Source organism: Canis lupus, chromosome X, assembly GCF_011100685.1.
Source record: "Canis lupus familiaris isolate Mischka breed German Shepherd chromosome X, alternate assembly UU_Cfam_GSD_1.0, whole genome shotgun sequence".
Lineage (NCBI taxonomy): Eukaryota > Metazoa > Chordata > Mammalia > Carnivora > Canidae > Canis > Canis lupus.
The window spans coordinates 119660509-119679754 of NC_049260.1; the positions used below are offsets into that span (position 1 = coordinate 119660509).

The 19246-nt window shown below is 37.9% G+C and overlaps 1 long non-coding RNA gene and 1 pseudogene across 2 annotated transcripts in view; both read left to right on the forward strand.

The window, feature by feature from the left end:
• Positions 1-19246, forward strand: part of LOC102154180 — a 268196-nt gene that overhangs the window by 65531 nt on the left and 183419 nt on the right. The gene's annotated exons all lie outside the window — the stretch shown is intronic.
• On the forward strand, positions 3667-3820 carry LOC119868676 (annotated as a pseudogene).

Here is a 19246-nt window from a genome sequence, read left to right on the forward strand (position 1 = left end):
TGTTTATTAAGAGGGCCCTGCCCTTTATTTTGCTAGGATTACTCATTATGGGTTGGTGAACTGCCCTTTTTCCCCTCCACCCCAGCTTTTCATCTGCACCCTAGAAGGGAGGGCTGTGTCTTTGGGCCTGCTGAGAGTCCTTCAAGAGAGCTGATCTGAGAGAAAATTAAGAACAGCTGGGGGTAGACACAATGACATCATATGCCTCTAGCATAAAAGGCAGCTCAGAAACTCAGATTCAAAAAGGAGAGAAAAATAATGGGAATTGGAGAAAGGGGCTGAGACTTGGGAACTATGCAAAAGCTGATTACTGAGGAAGACAAGAGAAGATTAAGCTGGAAGCACAAGAACTAGCTGAGACATTGGAACTTTTAGTAGGGACCTATTAATCTAGTATTTAGCGTTTGGAATCTATAGATTTAACAGCTAAAGCTAAACAAGGACAGATTGGTAAAAAGCTGTGAAAATGCCCTGAGGCAGCCTATAGTTAGGACTAAAGTTAACAAAAGAAATGGTTAGACTGAGCTTTATTACAGAATAAGTTACAAATTGGACCCTTTGCATAAAGACTTCTTTCTCGATTGTTTTGTATGAGATTGCATGGTTTATATGTTAAAGTATACTTGTTTATGATTCCTCTGCATAAAATACTGATGTCTGTTTGGAGTGGTATATCTTTATGAAACTGAATGATAAACCTGAACAGCTTGAAGGGACATTGGAGATGATGTAGTTCAACCCTACTTTTATACATGAAGAAATTGAAGCCCAGAGAGTTAGGTCATGTGTCCAAGATCATACAGCTATTATGTGACAGAGTTGTGGTTGGAACATAGGTCTACCAATTCTCAGGCAAGTGCTGTTTTCACCCCACATCTATTTTACTTAGATTAGCCATGCCCAAAGAGAGTCCAAATTTCTGTCCCTATATTACCACTAGTGATTACTGGTGGCTGTCATAGGTAAAAAGCAGACCACTTTGGATGAACCACACTGCCTCTGCAGAATTCTTAGAGAATCCTTAACATATTAAGCATGATGTGAAAAAGTCATAATGAAAAAATACCAAGATGACATTTATTTTATTACATCGTTTTCTCTGTGTGCCATCTCTAAACATAATGATGTTGCTCTGTTTAGCACTTTTTTAAGATTTATTTATTTCTGATAGAGAGAGAGAGAGAGAGAGGCAGAGACACAGGCAGAGGGAGAAGCAGGCTCCATGCCGGGAGCCCAACGCGGGACTCGATCCTGGGACTCCAGGATCGCGCACCCTGAGCCAAAGGCAGGTGCCAAACCACCAAGCCACCCAGGGATCCCCTGTTTAGCACTTTTTAAAACATTGTATTATCAAGTTTAAGCAGCAATGTCTGGCAATACATTGTTATGTTGTCTGTTTAAAGTAACCACACACAGAACTGATACTTATACTTCAAGCTGTACAATCATGGCAGTAGCTACCAATTGGTGATACCTTATCTTAATTGCAAGTTTTTTCTTTCATGGGTGAATAAACCTTTGGAAGAGTGAATATACAACCTAAACCAAATAGAGTAAGAGTCAAGTTTCTATAATTAGTCTGAGAAAGTTACAACCCAGGTGGTCTGCTCAATCAAAAAACTGCTATTGTAACCTTAGAAATTACTGAGCATTGGTCCTCTTAAATAACATGCCTTATGAGGAGTGTAACTATTCCAAAAGAAAGACAACAGACCGTGCCAGACAAAGCAGAATTAATGAACTAGTCAGAAAAATAATTGAAAATAAACTAGAATATCACTGAAGAGTTCATATTGGTAACATGAAGCAGGCATAAATAGTTACTAAGAAGCATTCAGAAATATAAGCTATGAAAAATATTAGTTGAAGTAAATAACTTGATTGGGGGGTGAGGTTAATAACAACATGAATACAGATTAAAAAGATGAATTAATGAGCGAATGACCAGATTGAATAGCTTTCCCAGAAGACATCAGGAAGGGAGAAATAGTTGGAAAATATATTTTTTAGTTTTAGAGATACAAAGGATAGAAAGGGAAGTGTTAAGTCAGTATAATAAGAGTCCAAGGAGAGAGAAAAAACATAAGTGGAAGAGAGCTAAGTATTTGAAGAAATAAATACCAAGAATTTCCCAGTCTTAGTAAAATATGGATGACCTCAGTTTAAAAGGATTCAGAATTTGCCCAACAGGATATATAAGAAAAATCCTACTAGACACGTTGTATTAAAATTTAAAAATATCAGATGAATAGAAGACTTCTCAACAAGAAAAAGCATATCATTTACAAAGGAATAAAATCCTATTGAAGTCCCAGTACTCAAAATACAGGAAGACAATGAAGTGCTAATTTTCGAAGTATTTAGCGGAAACAAAACTTGGAACGTAGAATTTTATACCCAGCTAGATATCCTTTAAATATAAGTTTGAAATATTCTCAGGCATTCAAGGCCTCAAAAAGTTTATCACACAAAGTCTTTCTTGAACAAGTCCAGTGAAATAATACATACAGTAAGTATAAATGGGTGGACTTTCCCAGAGGCCTTTCACAAATGTTCCTTTAATTTATCAAATATATCAACACACACTTACTTTGGTGGCCTCTCCAGAAAGGAAGCCAGTGTCTGGAGTCTGCATGTTATTTTGTAGAAACTTGTTTCTGGTTTTGTTAGTCTTGTCTTTTCTGTTAAGCTTACCAACTACCTGAAGACACAATATTTATTTCTCTATTCCCAGGAGTACTTATTACAAGGCCCCTTATGTGGTAGGTATTCATTAGATATCTGTGCCGGGAAGGAAGAGAAAAAGAGAGGGAGGGTTTTAAGGCTGGAACACGAAGCTATGATTTCTTCCATTCAAGAAAATAGCTTTTCTCTCCTGTTTTGGGGACCTTGTAATGTGTGTCAGTATTTTGCACTGCAGTGGACCATGTTTCCCATGTTAAGTTCGACTTTGGATGACTCAAAGATCATTGAGCATTATTCATTTCACTACCAAAATATGAAAGGCAACCTGCTTATTTTGACTCCATTTGATCATTTACTTGATTTTCCATGACCCTCAAACTCCCCCTGAGTCATTAATGATGGAAAGTTATATGTTTGCCTGCCAGTAAACATTCCCAAGTCAGGAATAAGAAGGGAAAATAATCCACAAGAGTTACATTTTTTAAAGATTTTTTATTTATTCATGAGAGACATAGAGAGGCAGAGACACAAGCAGAGGAAGAAGCAGGCTCCATGCAGGGAGCCCGATGTGGGAATCGATCCCAGAACTCCAGGATCACACCCTAAGCCAAAGGCAGATGCTCAACCACTGAGCCACTCAGGCGTCCAAGAGTTACATTTTGTCTGGAATTTGTCAATACATCTCCACAGAGCTGTTGAAAACCTCTCTTCAGTGAGGCAGTTCTTTTTGCTTTTCTGTGACTGTGCAGCAAGTGCCCACTAAAACAGTATGGGTAATTATGCACACCTGTTGGCATCCAAACCCTAAAACTTTAGTCTTGAGTCTAAAGACACGTTTGCCTTTTAGGGAAGAGTTGCGTGGGTAGGTAGTGTTATACAATTCTCTTTCCTTTGACATTATTTATTGGTGTTTGGAGGTAGAGCAAGAGGCACCAGGGCTGAGAGGGGAATCAGAGTTATTCATTTATACCCCTTTCTTACATCACTTCTTGGCCTTTTGGCTAAGACCAAGTGTAGTATACCCTTCTTGTAGGCAAATGTCATCATTTACACCCATCTAAAAAGCATGTGTGTATGTTTAAGATACTTTCCTGTGAACAATTTCCTTATTAATTATTTTGTTGAAAATTCCAAAGAAAAGTTGCTGGACAGAACAGAAAAATGACAGTAGCAGGCCCTGAAAACCCATGTATCACCATGCACATCTTGGAGACCAACACTATCAGCAGCAGCAACTTCCAGCAGAGTTATGCCCCACTACTCTATGCTTTCTCACTCCTGATTCAGCTCTTGGTCATGTGTTTTTAACATTGAGTTCAGGTTGTTAGCAGAAACTCTGGCATCTGGAATTAATTGAGTTGTTGCTCAGGTACTTGGGGTTCTTACTAAAAATTCTAGGAAATCATTTCACATTTGGGCACCCTGTGGATTTAACTCAGTTAATAGTCACAAAGCACCTGCTCAGTGCAGGCTCAGCTCTGGGCACTGTTCAGGTATGCTTATCAGTGTAAAGGAGGTACCAAGGGAGGAGTTCAAATGAACTGGAGTTTTGAAGCAGGGATAGAATATATCCTGGTGGAATAAAAGGGAAGAGTTCTTGAGAAGGTGGCCTTGGGGACTGGCCTTAAATGATAGAATTTATATAGGTAGAGGCATTTCAGGAGGAAAGGATAGCTGAAGTAAATGTAACAAGGTGAGAAATCATAGGATCTATTTAGGGCTAGTAATAGTCCCCATGTGTTGAGTCATTATTCTGTGCCATGCATAGTGTTAAGTGCTTTGCATGCATTCTCTTGTTTTATTGCCACCCACAGCAATCTCATTAGTTATAGGCAGTATCATCCCTACTATACAAGTAAGGAGACTAAGGTTTACAACAATTAAGTAACTTGGTCACCTGCTCAGAGATGAGAGAACCATCTCTGTTGGGGTCCAAAACCAGCCTGCTTGCCTGTCTTCCTTCCTTCCTTCCTCCAGTTTTATTGAGATATAATTGACATATAGCACTGTATTAGTTTAAGGTACACAACATGGTGATTTGATATGTGTATATAGTGTGAAATAATTACCATAGTGAGTTTAGTTAACATCCATGAATTTACCATTAAGCTCTGTGCATTCAAAATAAATACATGACTGGAAAAAAAAGGTAGGACCATGCTATGGAGAGCCTTAGATGGTAAGTGAAGGATCCTAAACTTAAGGTGGCAGATTGTAAAGTTAGAGGGAAAGGGATTTCCCTGTAACAAGAAATGAGTGGTCTATAAGGGATCAGCAGATTAGAAACCAATGAACAGTTTTCAAAACTTTTCTTCTTTCCTCATTTTTTCTGTCCCTTCCTAGTTGGAGAATGGGCTGAGTAGGAGAGAGACCTCTCTGTTCTTCTTAGGGCTCTTATGTAGAACTTATGTAGAATTTCCACTTTGGGGGGGTCCTTTTTGATTCTGTCCAATTTCTTGCCACTGCACATGGTCTTACCTCTGGGAAGGGAAAGTCAGTATCTAAACTTTGTCTAACTAGAAAATTGTATGGCTTAAATTTCAATTCCCATTGTGTTATCTTGGATAGCTGAAGCCCCTTTTATCTTTTGGACTAATTCTTTACATTAGTTTGGGTCTTTTATGTAGCTTCTCTTCAGTCATAAAAAGAAGAATCAGGGGCACCAGGTGGCTCAGTGGTTGAGTGTCTGCCTTTGGCTTGGGTCATGGTCCCAAGGTCCTGGGATTGAGTCCCACATTGGGATCCCCGTGAGGAGCATGCTTCTCCCTCTGCCTATGTCTCTGCCTCTCTTTCTGTGTGTCTCATGAATAAATAAATAAAATCTTTTTAAAAATAGGATTAAAAAATTAAAAAGAGGATTCATTAGTTGCTTGTGGGTATAATTTTCCCCTTCAGTCTCATCCAGAAATTGGAAGGCCCCCTTGCCCTTACTTGGTAGTTAGCTACCCTCTTTCACCAACCTTGGTATGGAATCCAGAAGGAGCCATATCTTAGGGTCTTTGGAACTTCTAAGCTGCAATCCAGTTTTTGACCTTCCCCATAAAAGATAACCTGAGGATCCCTTAATGAATTTGGTGTTAGTTCAGGCAGAAACTTTAAAAAAGATTTTATTTTGAAATAATTTTAGACTTGTAAAAATGTTGCAAAAATAGTACATAGAATTCACTTCATCCAGCTTCACCAAATGTTAACACCTTACATAATCATAGTAAAACTTCAAAACAAGGAAATTAAAATTGATACAATATGATTAACTAACTTACAGACCTTATTCAAATTTTGCCAGTGGTCCTAATGTCCTTTTTCTTTTGGGGGATCTAATCCGCCATTCCACTCCATCTGGGGCCATTCCCCAGTCTTCCTTTGTCTTTCGTGCCCTTGACACTTTTTAAAAAGTACTCCTTAGTTATTTTGTAGATTGTCCATCAATTTTGATTTACCTGATGTTTTCATATCACTAGGCTGAGTTTATGCTTTTCTGGCAAGAGCACCACAGAAGAATGTTTGCTCCCAGTGCATCATATCTAAAGGTTCATGCTATCTATGTGTCTCATTATTGGTAACATTAACATTGATTATTTGGTTAAGGGGGTGTCTGCTAGGTGTCTCCATCCTGAAGTTACCTGGCTGACCTGTCAGTAGAGCATGCAACTCTTGATCTCGGAGTTGGGAGTTAGAGCCCCACGTTGGGTGTATAGTTTACTTTAAAAAAAAAAAGGAATCTTTTGGAGAGATACCTTGAGACTATGTAAACATTCTATTTATCATTATACTTTTGCCCACTAATTTCTGCATCTTTCCATCTACCTTAAACACTGTGAGTTGATACTGATACCTCAAATTACAACCTAACAGCACAGGCCGCGCTCTGACCTTTCTCCTTTACTTATTTTTAACTCCTCTCCAACAGTAAGAAAGCTGACACTCATTATCTACAATATATTCACATATTTGATCAACCCTCATGTATAGTGCCTTCACTTCTTTTCACCCTCTTCCGGCCCACCTCCTATAGGTAAGCAAGCTCATTCATTTCTGCTTTATCATTCCTGTATTTCTTTCTGCACAAATGAGCAGATGCATGCACATTTTTTATATGCCATTCTTTCCTACATGAAGGAGAAAATACTATAGAAACTCTTTTACAATTTGCTTTTTCTCACTTAAAAGTATATCTTGGAAATCACTCCGTGTCAGTTCGTAGAGATCTTCCTTATTCTTTTATGCCTTAGAACTCCATTGTGTGGATATATCATAGCTTGTTCAAATAGTCTCCTATGTATGGACATCAGGGTTCTTTCAATATTTTGAAATAACAAACAATGCTGCAATAAAAAAAACCTGGTACATATGTATTTTTGTGTTGTCAGAGGTGTATCTTTGTGTTAATTCTTAGAAGTAGGATTGCTGGGTCAAAGGTAAGTGCATGTTAGTTTTGTTAGCCAATGACAAATTCTCCTCCATGAGAATTGTGCCAGTAATGTGCATTCCCACCAGTAATGTTTGAGAGTGCCTATTTCTCTGCAATCTCACAAGTAAAATGTGTTTTCATTCTTTTACATTTTCATCAATCTGATAGGTCAGAAATAGTACCTTGGCATTGTTTTCATTTGTATTTCTCTAATTTTGAATGAGCTGAAGCATCTTTTCATGTGGTAAGGGATATGTAGGTAGATGGGTAGATAATTTGTGAACTGTCTGTTCATGCCTCTACCCCCCCCTTTAACCAGTTTTTGGTCCTTTGTTCCTCAATATTTGAGTGTTCTTCATATTTTAGGAAACTAGCGTTTTGTGATTTGTGCTACAAATATTTTCTCCCAGTTTATCAATTGTCCTTTTACTCTATTTTCATGTTTTTTTTTATGCAGAGATTATTTGCTTTTTTTTTGGAGAGTAGAAAACCAATGAGAAAATGAATCATTCTTTGTTTTTTATTATTTGTTTATTTAATTTAAATTCAGTTAATGAACATACAATGTATGTTTCATTAGTTTCAGAGGTAGAGTTCAGTGATTCATCAGTGTTATATAACACCCAGTGCTCATCACATCATGTGCCTTCCTTAATGCCCATCACCCAGTTACCCCATACTCCCACCCTCTCTCTTCCAGCAAACCTCAGGTTGTTTCCTATGATTAAGAGTCTCTTATGGTTTGTCTCCCTCTCTGATTTCATCTTATTTTATTTTTCCCTCCCTTCCCCTATACACCTCTATTTTGTTTCTTAAATTTCACAGGAGTGATATCATATGATGATTCTTTCTCTGATTGACTTATTTCACTTAACATAATACCTTTTAGTTTTATCCATATTGTTGAAAATGGCAAGGCTTCATTTTTGATAGCTGAGCAATATTGCATTGTGTGTGTGTGTGTGTGTGTGTGTGTGTGCGTGCGTGTGTCTGTGTGTTTATCCTTTATCCATTCATCTGTCAATGGGCTCTTTCCATAGTTTGGCTATTGGGGACATTGCTGCTATAAACATTGGGGTGCAGATACCCCTTTGGATCACTAAATTTGTATCTTTGGGGTAAATATCTAGTAGGGAAATTGCTGGGTTGTAGGGTAGCTCTATTTTCAACTTTTTGAGGAACCTCCATACTGTTTTCCAGAGTGGCTATACCAGCTTGCATTCCCACCCCTGTCTCTGCATCCTCACCAACATCTGTTGTTTCCTGACTTGTTTATTTTAGCCATTCTGACTGGGGTGAGGTGGTATCTCATTGTGGATTTGATTTGTATTTCCCTGATGCTGAGTGATGTTGAGCTTTTTTTCATGGGTCTGTTGGCCATTTGTATGTCTTCTTTGGAGAAATGTCTGTTCATGTCTTCTGCTCATTTCTTGATTGAGTTATTTGCTCTTTGGGTGTTGAGTTTGATAAGTTCTTTGTAGGTTTTGGATACTAGACCTTTATCTCTGATAAGGCATTTGTAAATCTCTTCTCCCATTTTGTCAGTTGCCTTTTGGCTTTGTTGACTGTTTGCTGTGCAAAAGCTTATCTTGATGAAGTCCCAATAGTTCATTTTTGCCTTTATTCCCCTTGCCTTCAGAGATGTGTCTAGCAAGAAGTTGCTGTGACTGAGGTCACAGAGGTTGCTGCCTGTGTTCTTCTCTAGGATTTTGGTGGATTCCTGTCTCACATTTAGCTCTTTCATCCATTTTGAGTCTATTTTTGTATATGGTGTGAGAAAATGGTCCAGTTTCATTCTTCTGCATGTGGCTGTCCAATTTTCTCAACACCATTTATTGAAGAGACTTTTTTCCATTGGATATTCTTTCTTACTTTGATGAAGATTAGTTGACCATAGAGTTGAGGGTCCATTTCTGGGTTCTCAATTCAGTTCCATTGATCTATGTTTTTGTGCCAATACCATATTGTCTTAATGATTGCAGCTTTGTAATATAGCTTGAAGTCAGGCATTGTGATACTACCAGCTTTGGTTTTCTTTTTCAACATTTCTTTGGCTGTTTGGGGTATTTCTGGTTCTGTACAAATTTTAGAATTATTCATTCCAGCTCTGTGAAAAGTGTTGATGGTATTTTAATAGGGATTGCATTGAATGTATAGATTGCTCTAAGTAGCATAGACTTTTTAAAAAGATTTTATTTATTTATTTATTTATTTATTTATTTATTTGAGAAAGAGAGAGAGAGAGAGAGCGCACAAGCCAAGGAAGAGGCCAAGGAAGAGGCCAAAGCAGACTTCCCAGCAAGCAGAGAGCCTGATGCCCCAATGTGGGGCTTGATACCAGGACCCTGGGATCGTGACCTGAACTGAAGGCAGATGCTTAACTAACTGAGCCACCCAGGCATCCCCTAGCATAGACATTTTAACAATATTTGTTCTTCCAATCCATGAGGATGGAATGTTTTTCCATTTCTTTTTGTCTTCCTCAGTTTCTTTCATGAATGTCCTATAGTTTTCTGAGTATAGATCCTTTGCCTCTTTAAGGTTTATTCCTAGGTATCTTATGGTTTTGGGTGCAATGTAAATGGGATTGACTCCTTAATTTCTCTTTCTTCTGTTTCATTGTTAGTCTATAGAAATGCAGCTGATTTCCATGCATTGATTTTATATCCTGCCACTTGTCTGAATTTCTGTATGGGTTCTAGCAATTTGGGGGGAGAGTCTTTTGAATTTTCCACATAGAGTATCATGACACCTGCAAAGAGTGGGAGTTTGACTCCTGTATGAGTTCTAGCAATTTCAGAGTGGAGTCTTTTGGATTTTCCATATAGAATATCATGTCATCTGGAAAGAGTGAGAGTTTGACTTCTTCACCAATATGGATGCTTTTAATTTTTTGTTGTTGTTGTTGTCTGATTGCTGAGGCTAGGACTTTTAGTACTATTTTGAACAATAGTGGGTGGTGGGAATGGATATCCCTGTTATGTGTGTTCCTGTCCTTGGGGGAAAAGCTCTTAGTTTTTCCCCATTGAGAATGATATTTGCTGTGGGCTTTTCATATATGGCCTTTATGATATTGAGGTATGTTCCCTCTATTCCTACAGTATGAAGAGTTTTAATCAAGAAAGGATGCTATACTTTGTCAAATGCTTTTTCTGCATCTGAGAGGATCACATGGTTCTTGTCCTTTATCATTATTATTATTAATGTAGTGTATCACATTGACTTGTAGGTGTTGAACCACCCTTGCAGCCCAGGAATAAATCCTGCTTCGTTGTAGTGAATAATCCTTTTATGTGTACTATTGTATCCTATTGGCTAGTATCTTGGTGAAAATTTTGGCATCCATATTCATCAGGAATATTGGTCTATAATTTTCCTTTTTGGTGGTGTCTTTGGTTGTGGGATCAGGGTAATGCTGGCCTCATAGAAAGAGTTTGGAAGTTTTCCTTCCATTTCTATTTTTTGAAATAGCTTCAGAGGAATGGGTATTAATTCTTCTTTAAATGTTTGATAGAATTCCCCTGGGAAGCTATCCGGCCCTGGATTCGTATTTGTTGGGGGATTTTTGACTAATGCTTCAATTTCCTCCTGGTTATGGGTCTGTTCATGTTTTCTATTTCTTCCTGTTTCAGTTTTGGTAGTTTTTACATTTCTAGGAATGCATCCATTTCTTGTAGATTGCCTAATTTGTTGGCATGCAGTTGCTCATAATATGTTCTCAATATCTTTTAAATAAAATGATGTTTATACCCAGTTTCTCTCATTGCCCAGCATGTAGCAAGTTCCCTGCAACTAGGAATTTCAACAAGACACATACTGTGCAAGAACTTGAACACCAGAGGGATCCCTGGGTGGCGCAGCGGTTTGGCGCCTGCCTTTGGCCTAGGGCGCGATCCTGGAGACCCAGGATCGAATCCCACATCAGGCTTCCGGTGCATGGAGCCTGCTTCTCCCTCTGCCTATGTCTCTGCCTCTCTCTCTCTCTCTCTGTGACTATCATAAATAAATTAAAAAAAAAAAAGAACTTGAACACCAGAATAAAGGGAAGGAATAGTATTGCTAAATCTAAGAGTCTAATGGTGGGAACCTCGATTCCATGAAGTTCAGGACTTAATCCAGAATCTTTCCAATCAGGAGATGGGGCTATGCATCATAGACCAAAAGCAGATGGTGCCTTGGAGACTTTGGGAAGAATAAGGAAAGCTCACTTTTGGTATGCTTGACCTTGCATTCCTATAGTTTGCTCAAATAATGTTGTGAGTTGGTTTTCTTTTCCTTTAAAAACACTGTCTTTGGGTACATTGGGACCAGCACATTCTGCAAATGGACTGCCTAGAGAGGAAATATCCCACCGTTATGAGAGATTGAGTTCTGTATTTATTGCCTTTGGGAAAACTCAGGATATAGTAACTACAGAGACATACTAATCACTCCAATATCAAAACTCCCACAACACTATGTATTTAATGATGTTTTTTGTTCTCTGTATTTATGACACTTTGACATTTGGGGCCCTTATGGACCCAGGGAGGGACTGTCCTTCCTAGAATTAGCTAATTTTAGAGATAAACAATTTACCTGCAGCACATCTTTGATATGCAAACCAACTAATCCTGAGTCCATACCCCACTCTTTTTCTTTTTATCAGGCTTCTACAGCCCAGGACACTATCCCTATGCCCTAAATCACCCCAGGGCTAGGTACTAGACAACTAGGGGCCACCCCTACAGCCTAGAGCCTATCAAAATTATTCAAACTATCCAGTCCTAAACATATTCCTAAACCTGCTGTGCTGTTTGTTTGCCCTGTTTCTGCTGTTCCTTCTCTCAGAAAACCACCATAAAGGCTTTTGCCCATGCTTTCCTCTCCTTTTGCCTCTTGACTAACTCTGGTGCTTCCCTGTGTGGCCCTGCATGATATGGTATGTCCCCTTCTTGGAAACTGTAACAAAATATATTTTCAATGGCGGTTGTCTTCTGATCTCACTATACCTGAGTAATAATAAAACCTACATTTTAAAACACCATAACAATGCAATTGACTAAACCTAGAGTGTAGGAAATTTTACAGGGCAAATTACTTGAATTTTTACTAATTTAATAGTTAAAAATATAACTTTCATTATTGTTACAATTTTGCATTCTTTATTACTAGTCAGACTGAATTTTCCATACTGGTTTAGTAGTTGTGTTTTTTCCTGTGAAGAATTAAATTGTGTATTTTTGTCCTTTGACCATTTTATTCAGAATATATTATAAAACAAACTTGATCAAAATGGTTCACAGATATAATTGTAAAATGTAAGATACAAAACTTTTAAAGGAAAGCATAGGAAAGAAATGTCCAGATCTGGGGCTTTGTGAACAATTCTTAGTCTCAAGACTAAAGGCATCATCTACAAAAGAAAATATTTATAAATTGTAACTCATCAAATTTAAACTTTTTTAAAAATTAAAAATCTGAAACTTCTGCTCTGTGAAATATCATGCTAAGAGAATAACAGACAATCTACAGACTGGGAGAAAATATTTGCAAACTACATATCCAGCAAAGAACCAGTATCTATGATATATAAAGAGCTTTCAATACTCAACAGGAAAAACCAAATAATCCAATTAGAAAATGTGCAAAATATATGAAGAGACAGTTCATTGAAGAAGATCCACAGATAGCAAATAAACACTGAGGTTGAAACAATGATGTTGAAAATATATTCAACATCATTAGGTATCAGGAAATGCAAATTAAAACCACAACAAGATATCACTACATAGCTTTTAGAATGGTAGGATAAAAACAATATACTGAAAACATCAAATGCTGGTGAGGATATGGAGAAACTCGAATTTGCATACATCATTCATGAGAATGTAAAATGGAATAGTCATTCTGGAAAGAATATGATTAGTTCTTATAAAATGCAAAATGCAATTATTATATGACCTTGCTGTTGTACTCATGGGCATTTATCCCAAATAAATGAAAACTGACGTCATATAAAAATGTGTAGACAGATGTTCATAGTAGCTTTATTCATAATAACCCCAACGGGAAACAACCCAAGTGTCTTTCAATGGCTAATAAACTCTGGCATATCTATATCATGGAATACTACTCAACCATAAAAAGATTGAATTTCCGGTATGCATAAAATCATGGATGGATATTAAGGACTTGATGCTTAGGGTGGAAAAGCCAATCTCAAATGGTAAACAATGTATGATTCTAATTACATAAGGTTCTTGAAATGACAAAACATACAGATGGAAGATAGATTAGTGGCTGCCAGTAGACAGGGGCAGGAGTGACAGGTGGGTGTGACTATAAAAAAGAAGCAATGGGACTCCTGGGTGGCTCAGTGGTTGAGCATCTGCCTTTGGCTCAGGGCGTGATCCTGGAATCCCAGGATCAAGTACCACATCGGGCTCCCTGCAGGGAGCCTGCTTCTCCCTCTGCCTATGTCTCTGCCTCTCTCTCTCTGTCTCTCATGAATAATTAAGTGAAATCTTAAAAAAAAATGAGAAGCATCTGGGAGTGCCTTTGTGGTGATGCAACAGTGTTTTATCTTGATTATGATTGCATGAGTCTCTCTACATATGATAAAATTGCATATACCCCTCTCACACACATGTGAGTATTATGAAAACTGGTATCAGCTGAATAAGCTGTAGTCTATTTAGCAGTATTTTACTATAATCAGTAAGATGTCACTATGGGGGATTGCTGGGGGAAGCAGTCAATGACTCTATGAACTATTTTGCAACCTCCTGTAAGTCTATAATTATTTCAAAGGAAAAAAATTTAAAACGCAATGCTAGAATTTTAATTGGAATGGCATTGAATTACACATTAGATTGGGGGTCATTGACACCTTTACAACATTGTCTTCTCATATTCATGTATTTATTTCCTTTGAAAAAAATTTTTTTTGTCATTTATTGCTTTTATCAACCAAGATAAGCCAAGGGAGTTTAGTGTTTGCCTACATCAAGTTCAGGACAACCAAACATACTCTATTTTTAAGCATTTTACTCCCAAATTTTCTGCATGACATGAGTTATTGGCTTCTTAGATGTTACCTCTTTACAGTAGTCTTTAGTATGTGCTCTCCAGATTATTACATGTATTTCTAACTTTTCACAGTCTAAGTATAGATAATATTATAACACTTCATATGAAAAGTAGAAACCTTGCAAAATTAGAGGTCAGTTTAACCCCTCTCTGTCCATTTTTCAGAATTTGTCATATGTATTACATCTACATATAAAGCCTACAAGCTGACAACATCATTTATGCTTTAAAAAGTATCACATATTTTAAGAAATTAAGAGGAACAAAATTCATTTTTTATATTTACCAAGATATTTATTACTTTTGCTTTTATTTTTTTTAATTCTATTTTTAGTCTCTACACCCAACATATGGCTCAAATTCACAACTCTGAAATCAAGAGTTGCATATTCTACTGACCAAGCCAACCTTTATTTTTTTATTGAGTATCTTGCCTTTTTTTTAAGTAGGCTCCACACTCAGTGTGGTGCCCAATGTGGGGCTTGAACTCATGACTGTGAGATCAAGAGTCGGTTGGTTGCTCAACCAACTGAGCTATCTATCCAGGTGCCCCTCAAGCCTGCATGTATGTATGTATGTGTGTATGTATTTAAATTTTTTTTTAAATTCAATTTGCCAACATATAGCATAACATCCAGTGCTCATCTCATCCTGTGCTGTCCTTAAGACCTTTATTTTTTAAATGAGTATCTCATTCTCATTGGGTTCATTTCCCTTCAGCCTGATGAAGATCTTTCTTTTGGTAAGAGGTCAAGTAGTATCTAGGCAGTAGTGCTATGGCTAATGAAGGCCAATAGGATCACTACTGCAACTGCTAGGCTGGCTTCTCACACTTTTTTAGATTCAGCTGGTAAGGAGACAAGCCCAAATCAATTCAGTTGATTAGACAGCAACAGTAAGATCAGCATAGCATTAACATTCCCACAGAATGACACTGAACCAGAAAGTCCAGATGATAGGTGGCACAATGGGTTGCTCTGCCATTGAGGAGTCAAGTCTAAACTACAACAGACATTTTTATAGCATGCAGCTATTTACCCTAAGGGAGGGGGGGCAAGTTGATCAACTGACATTTTAGGAGATGGAGAGAACAGTTTTGTGATAGTCCCTTGCCAGCCAGCTTATTTCCCTTGCTCCGGGAAGAGTTGAAGGTGTTCTCTGAAGGCACAGGTCAGATTGTGGTCAAGTCCTGACTAAGTGGTCCATGTGGTGACAAAAATATCATTGGGGCACTATGTGGTGGAGCTGTTTTCCTACACCTTTAGCATTTCTTGGTCTTTAAAGTACTCTAAAGCACCTTTAGCTTAGGTCTGCTGGCAACTACGTTTTTTACTTACAATTTATTTGAAAATGCCTTTCTTTAAACTGCCTTCATTCTTGAAGAATATATTTACTGAGTATAGAATTCTGGGTTGGCTTTTTCTTCATCACTTTAACGATGTTGGTCTTTTATCTTTGGCTTCCATTGTTTCTCATGTCAGCCATATTTGAAACTCTTTTCCCCTTTGTATATAAAGTGTTTTTTTTTTCTCTAGCTGCTTTTTCGATCTTCTAATTATGTTTGGTTTTCAGCAGTTTGTGATATTTTCAGAGTTTTGTTTTCTGTCCTTTTGGGGTTTGCTAAGCTTCTTGCATCTTTAAATTCATGTCTTTCTCCAAATTTGGGGGAGTTTAAGCTATTGCACATTCAGTGTTTTTTCTATCCCATTCTCTGCCACCTCTCCCTCTAGAACTTTAATTTCATGTATGTTAGACCTTTGAATATTGTCCCATCTGTCCCTGAGGCTCTGTTCATATTTTTGTTTCCTAATATATTTTTCTCTGTTCTTCTTCACATTGGATATTTATATTGTTCTATCTTGAGTTTACTGAAACTTTTCTTCTTTCATTTCCATTCTACTGTTGAACCTATCCAGTGATTTTCTTTTAATTTCAGGTTATTTTTCAATTCTGAAATTTTTAATTGGCTCTTTTTTTAATGGTTCCTATTTCTCTGCTGTGATTTTCTATCTTTTCATCCATTATAAGCATATCTTCTTTTACTTTCTTGAGTAAAGTTATTAACAATCACTTTAAAATTCTCATTTGCTAATTCCAGCCTCTGGGTCATCTCAGGTTTGTTCTCTGTTGATTTGCTCAAAATCAAATTGGATCAAAGTTTTCTGATTCATCATAAGTTGAATAACTTTGGATTATATCCTGGATATTTTGAATAGAGATTATAGATTCTGATTTATTCCTCTGGAAAATATTGACTTCATTGTTTTGGTGGATAGCTAACATGGTTAGATTTAAACTCTGAACTTTGCCTCTTAGGTGGTAGTTGAAATCTTAGTTCAGGGCTTTGATTTTCAGCCAAAGTCTGTCCCATGTATGTGTGATTCAGGAATCATCTGAGATTGAGATAGAGTCTATATACAGAAATTGGGGCTCCCTGGCTCTAGCTCTCTCCTTTCCAGGATCCCGCCTTAGTTTCCAGTGGCTGTGGTTATCCTGAGCTGTGCCTATAGTTCTTCATACCAGATAGATTGTGAGTTTGCTATTGCTGTCTTACTCTTGGGGTCTTAGCTATTTGGCAGCTTTAGTTTGCCTTCACTCTCAAAGCTATAAAAATGGGTAATCACTTTGTGCCACTCCCCTTCAAAATATACTTGCTTTTTTTCACTCTCTGGTCTCTTCATATTGCTGTTTTTTAGTTTTTTCCCCAGACTTTAGAGTCCCTGTGTACAAGAGGATCAAGATCAATAGGCATTTACTCAGCCATATCAGAAGCAGAAGAAACTATCCTGCTTAATTTTGATTTTGCTATTGCCAATTTGTCCTTAACATGGGATTTTGTCCTAGAAGGGAGCCTTGGCAGGTCAGCTTTGAGAGTTCCCAGGGGCTAAATTCCACCAGCCTTCAGTCCTTCTTGCTACAGCCCCCTTGCACTCCCTCGCTATTGGAGAGTGTACAGCCCCTCCTAGTTTCAGCTGCGAATTCTCAACTGTTCCACCATGCTTTCCAGTGAATACCCATTAGCTGTGTTTCCTTGTGAGCGCCTATTCTGCTAGTGTTATAATGGGTACCTTCGATTGTAATGTGTAACTATGGAGAGAAACTAAACCTTGAGCCTTGGCTGGTGATCCACAATGACTTTGATGGGGGAAGATATGCCTCCAGAAAGAAGTCTAGTGTTACAAATGGAAACTCAGCCTTGGCATTGCTTTCATTCAAGAGAAGCCTCTCCCAATTGTAGTTCTCTAGCTTTCAGGGTACTGATGTGTGGATGCAAGCAGAAAAAGACCCTAAGGGGCCCACCAATCTACATGCACCTATTATCTAGCACCCATTAGCCCAGCCAGCCCTGAGCTCCACCCTAAAGTTACCCTGCCCCCCCTGGTGGGCACTAATCTACCACTTATCTGTCTCCCAATGGCAAAGGGACAGAAAATAGTCGTCTCAGGGCAATAATAAGGAGAGAAAAAGGAGCACATTTGAAAAAAATTCCCACCTTAACCCCTGTCCATTATTCTAGAATCCTTCTTTTTGGGGCTATCTTTCCCCAATTTCTATTTTACTCAGTGTTATGACCCACCCACCTTTTGTTTTCTTAGAGCTTTCCTCACTGTTTTTATGCCATTTTGATAGAACCATCTATCTCTGGATTCTGTGACATGTCCAGGTTTGGGTTCTGGAGAGAGGGCCAGTTTGTAATTTCACAGTTTTAATAAGAACTGAAGTAACTAATTTCATTAAAAAGTAAAAACACCTAAAAATTCTAGGTATATATATTTCAGGACATTGGAACTTAACAACAAGAGATTCCTCCTGAACCCTAGAAGACCTTTGAGAATTTCAAACAATGAAGAATAATTGATTATCAGATTTGGGTGCTTCCCCAGTTAATAACATAGACAGGAAGTCACCATCTGTGATATAGATATAAAATGCACCTTTGCCAACATACATTCTAACAGTACAGAAGAAAACTTATTTTCATAAAATGTCTCATCAATAGGCTGGAAAGTAATGAAGACTTTTCCTATGCCATTATTGACCAGATGTAGGGCCGTGATTGCAATATGTTATTTGTTATCTAATAAAACTAACAATATCTGATTATTTTACTTTGCTTATGAGCTTTGCATATAGTCTTATGAGGATAAGTTATAATTTATAGCTTCTAAGGATATTAGACTGATATAAAGTTTGAATGAAAAAAAAGCCATATCAAATTCCTCTAGTTCTTAATTTTGTCTGAGCTATTAAAACCCAATTAGACACAGACCAAATTCTTGTTTATTAGAAGCTTCAGAAGTCTTATAAATGAGTGCTAACATAGTTATGGGAGTCCATTGCTTTCTACTCCATGCAGCCTTTTGCAAACAACCATCCTATCATTTTAATAACAAGTGTGTGTTCCATGAATATACTCATTCACATTGAGAAAACAGCCCCAACCATTTACAATCCAGTGATTCCAACTGTTTAAGCAAATGAGTGCATGAGCCATTAGCCAGCTTCTTTCCTTCTTACATCTTCTCTCTCATTAGTACTTCATCCCCACCCCCATGCCTGCTGAAGCACCATTCATGTCCTCTAGGACCAGCTCAAATAATATCAAGCCCAAGGCCTCCTGCACAAAACAGAATTGATTGCTTCCTCCTTTATTCTTCTCTTTGCATCTAACACTGAGCTCCAAACCTAGCCTGTAGTAAATGTTAGGTGAATTCTGTAAGAGTAAAACCAACTGTGAGATGTTATCATTTTTGGATATCAGCCACAAAGATGGTGTTATCAAAAAGGCCATCCTCCTTTACTGCCAAGACCCAAGCAAGCATGCTAACTAAGACAGACCACTTGTCTAAAACTTGCTGTGGCTATTTATATCCAGAGCAGAGGGAACCAAGAAGCATGGAATTTATTGAGCATGTGGATCCTGGCATTAGCTTGCCTATGCTTGAGGGAGTAGGGCAAGGTACTCCTGATTTGTGTGCTTGGCCAGGGCACACCGTGGGCATGGAGACAGGCCTCTTCCATCAATCACATACTTCTACAGCCACCATTGCCCAACAGCACAGGGGTGGATAACAAATG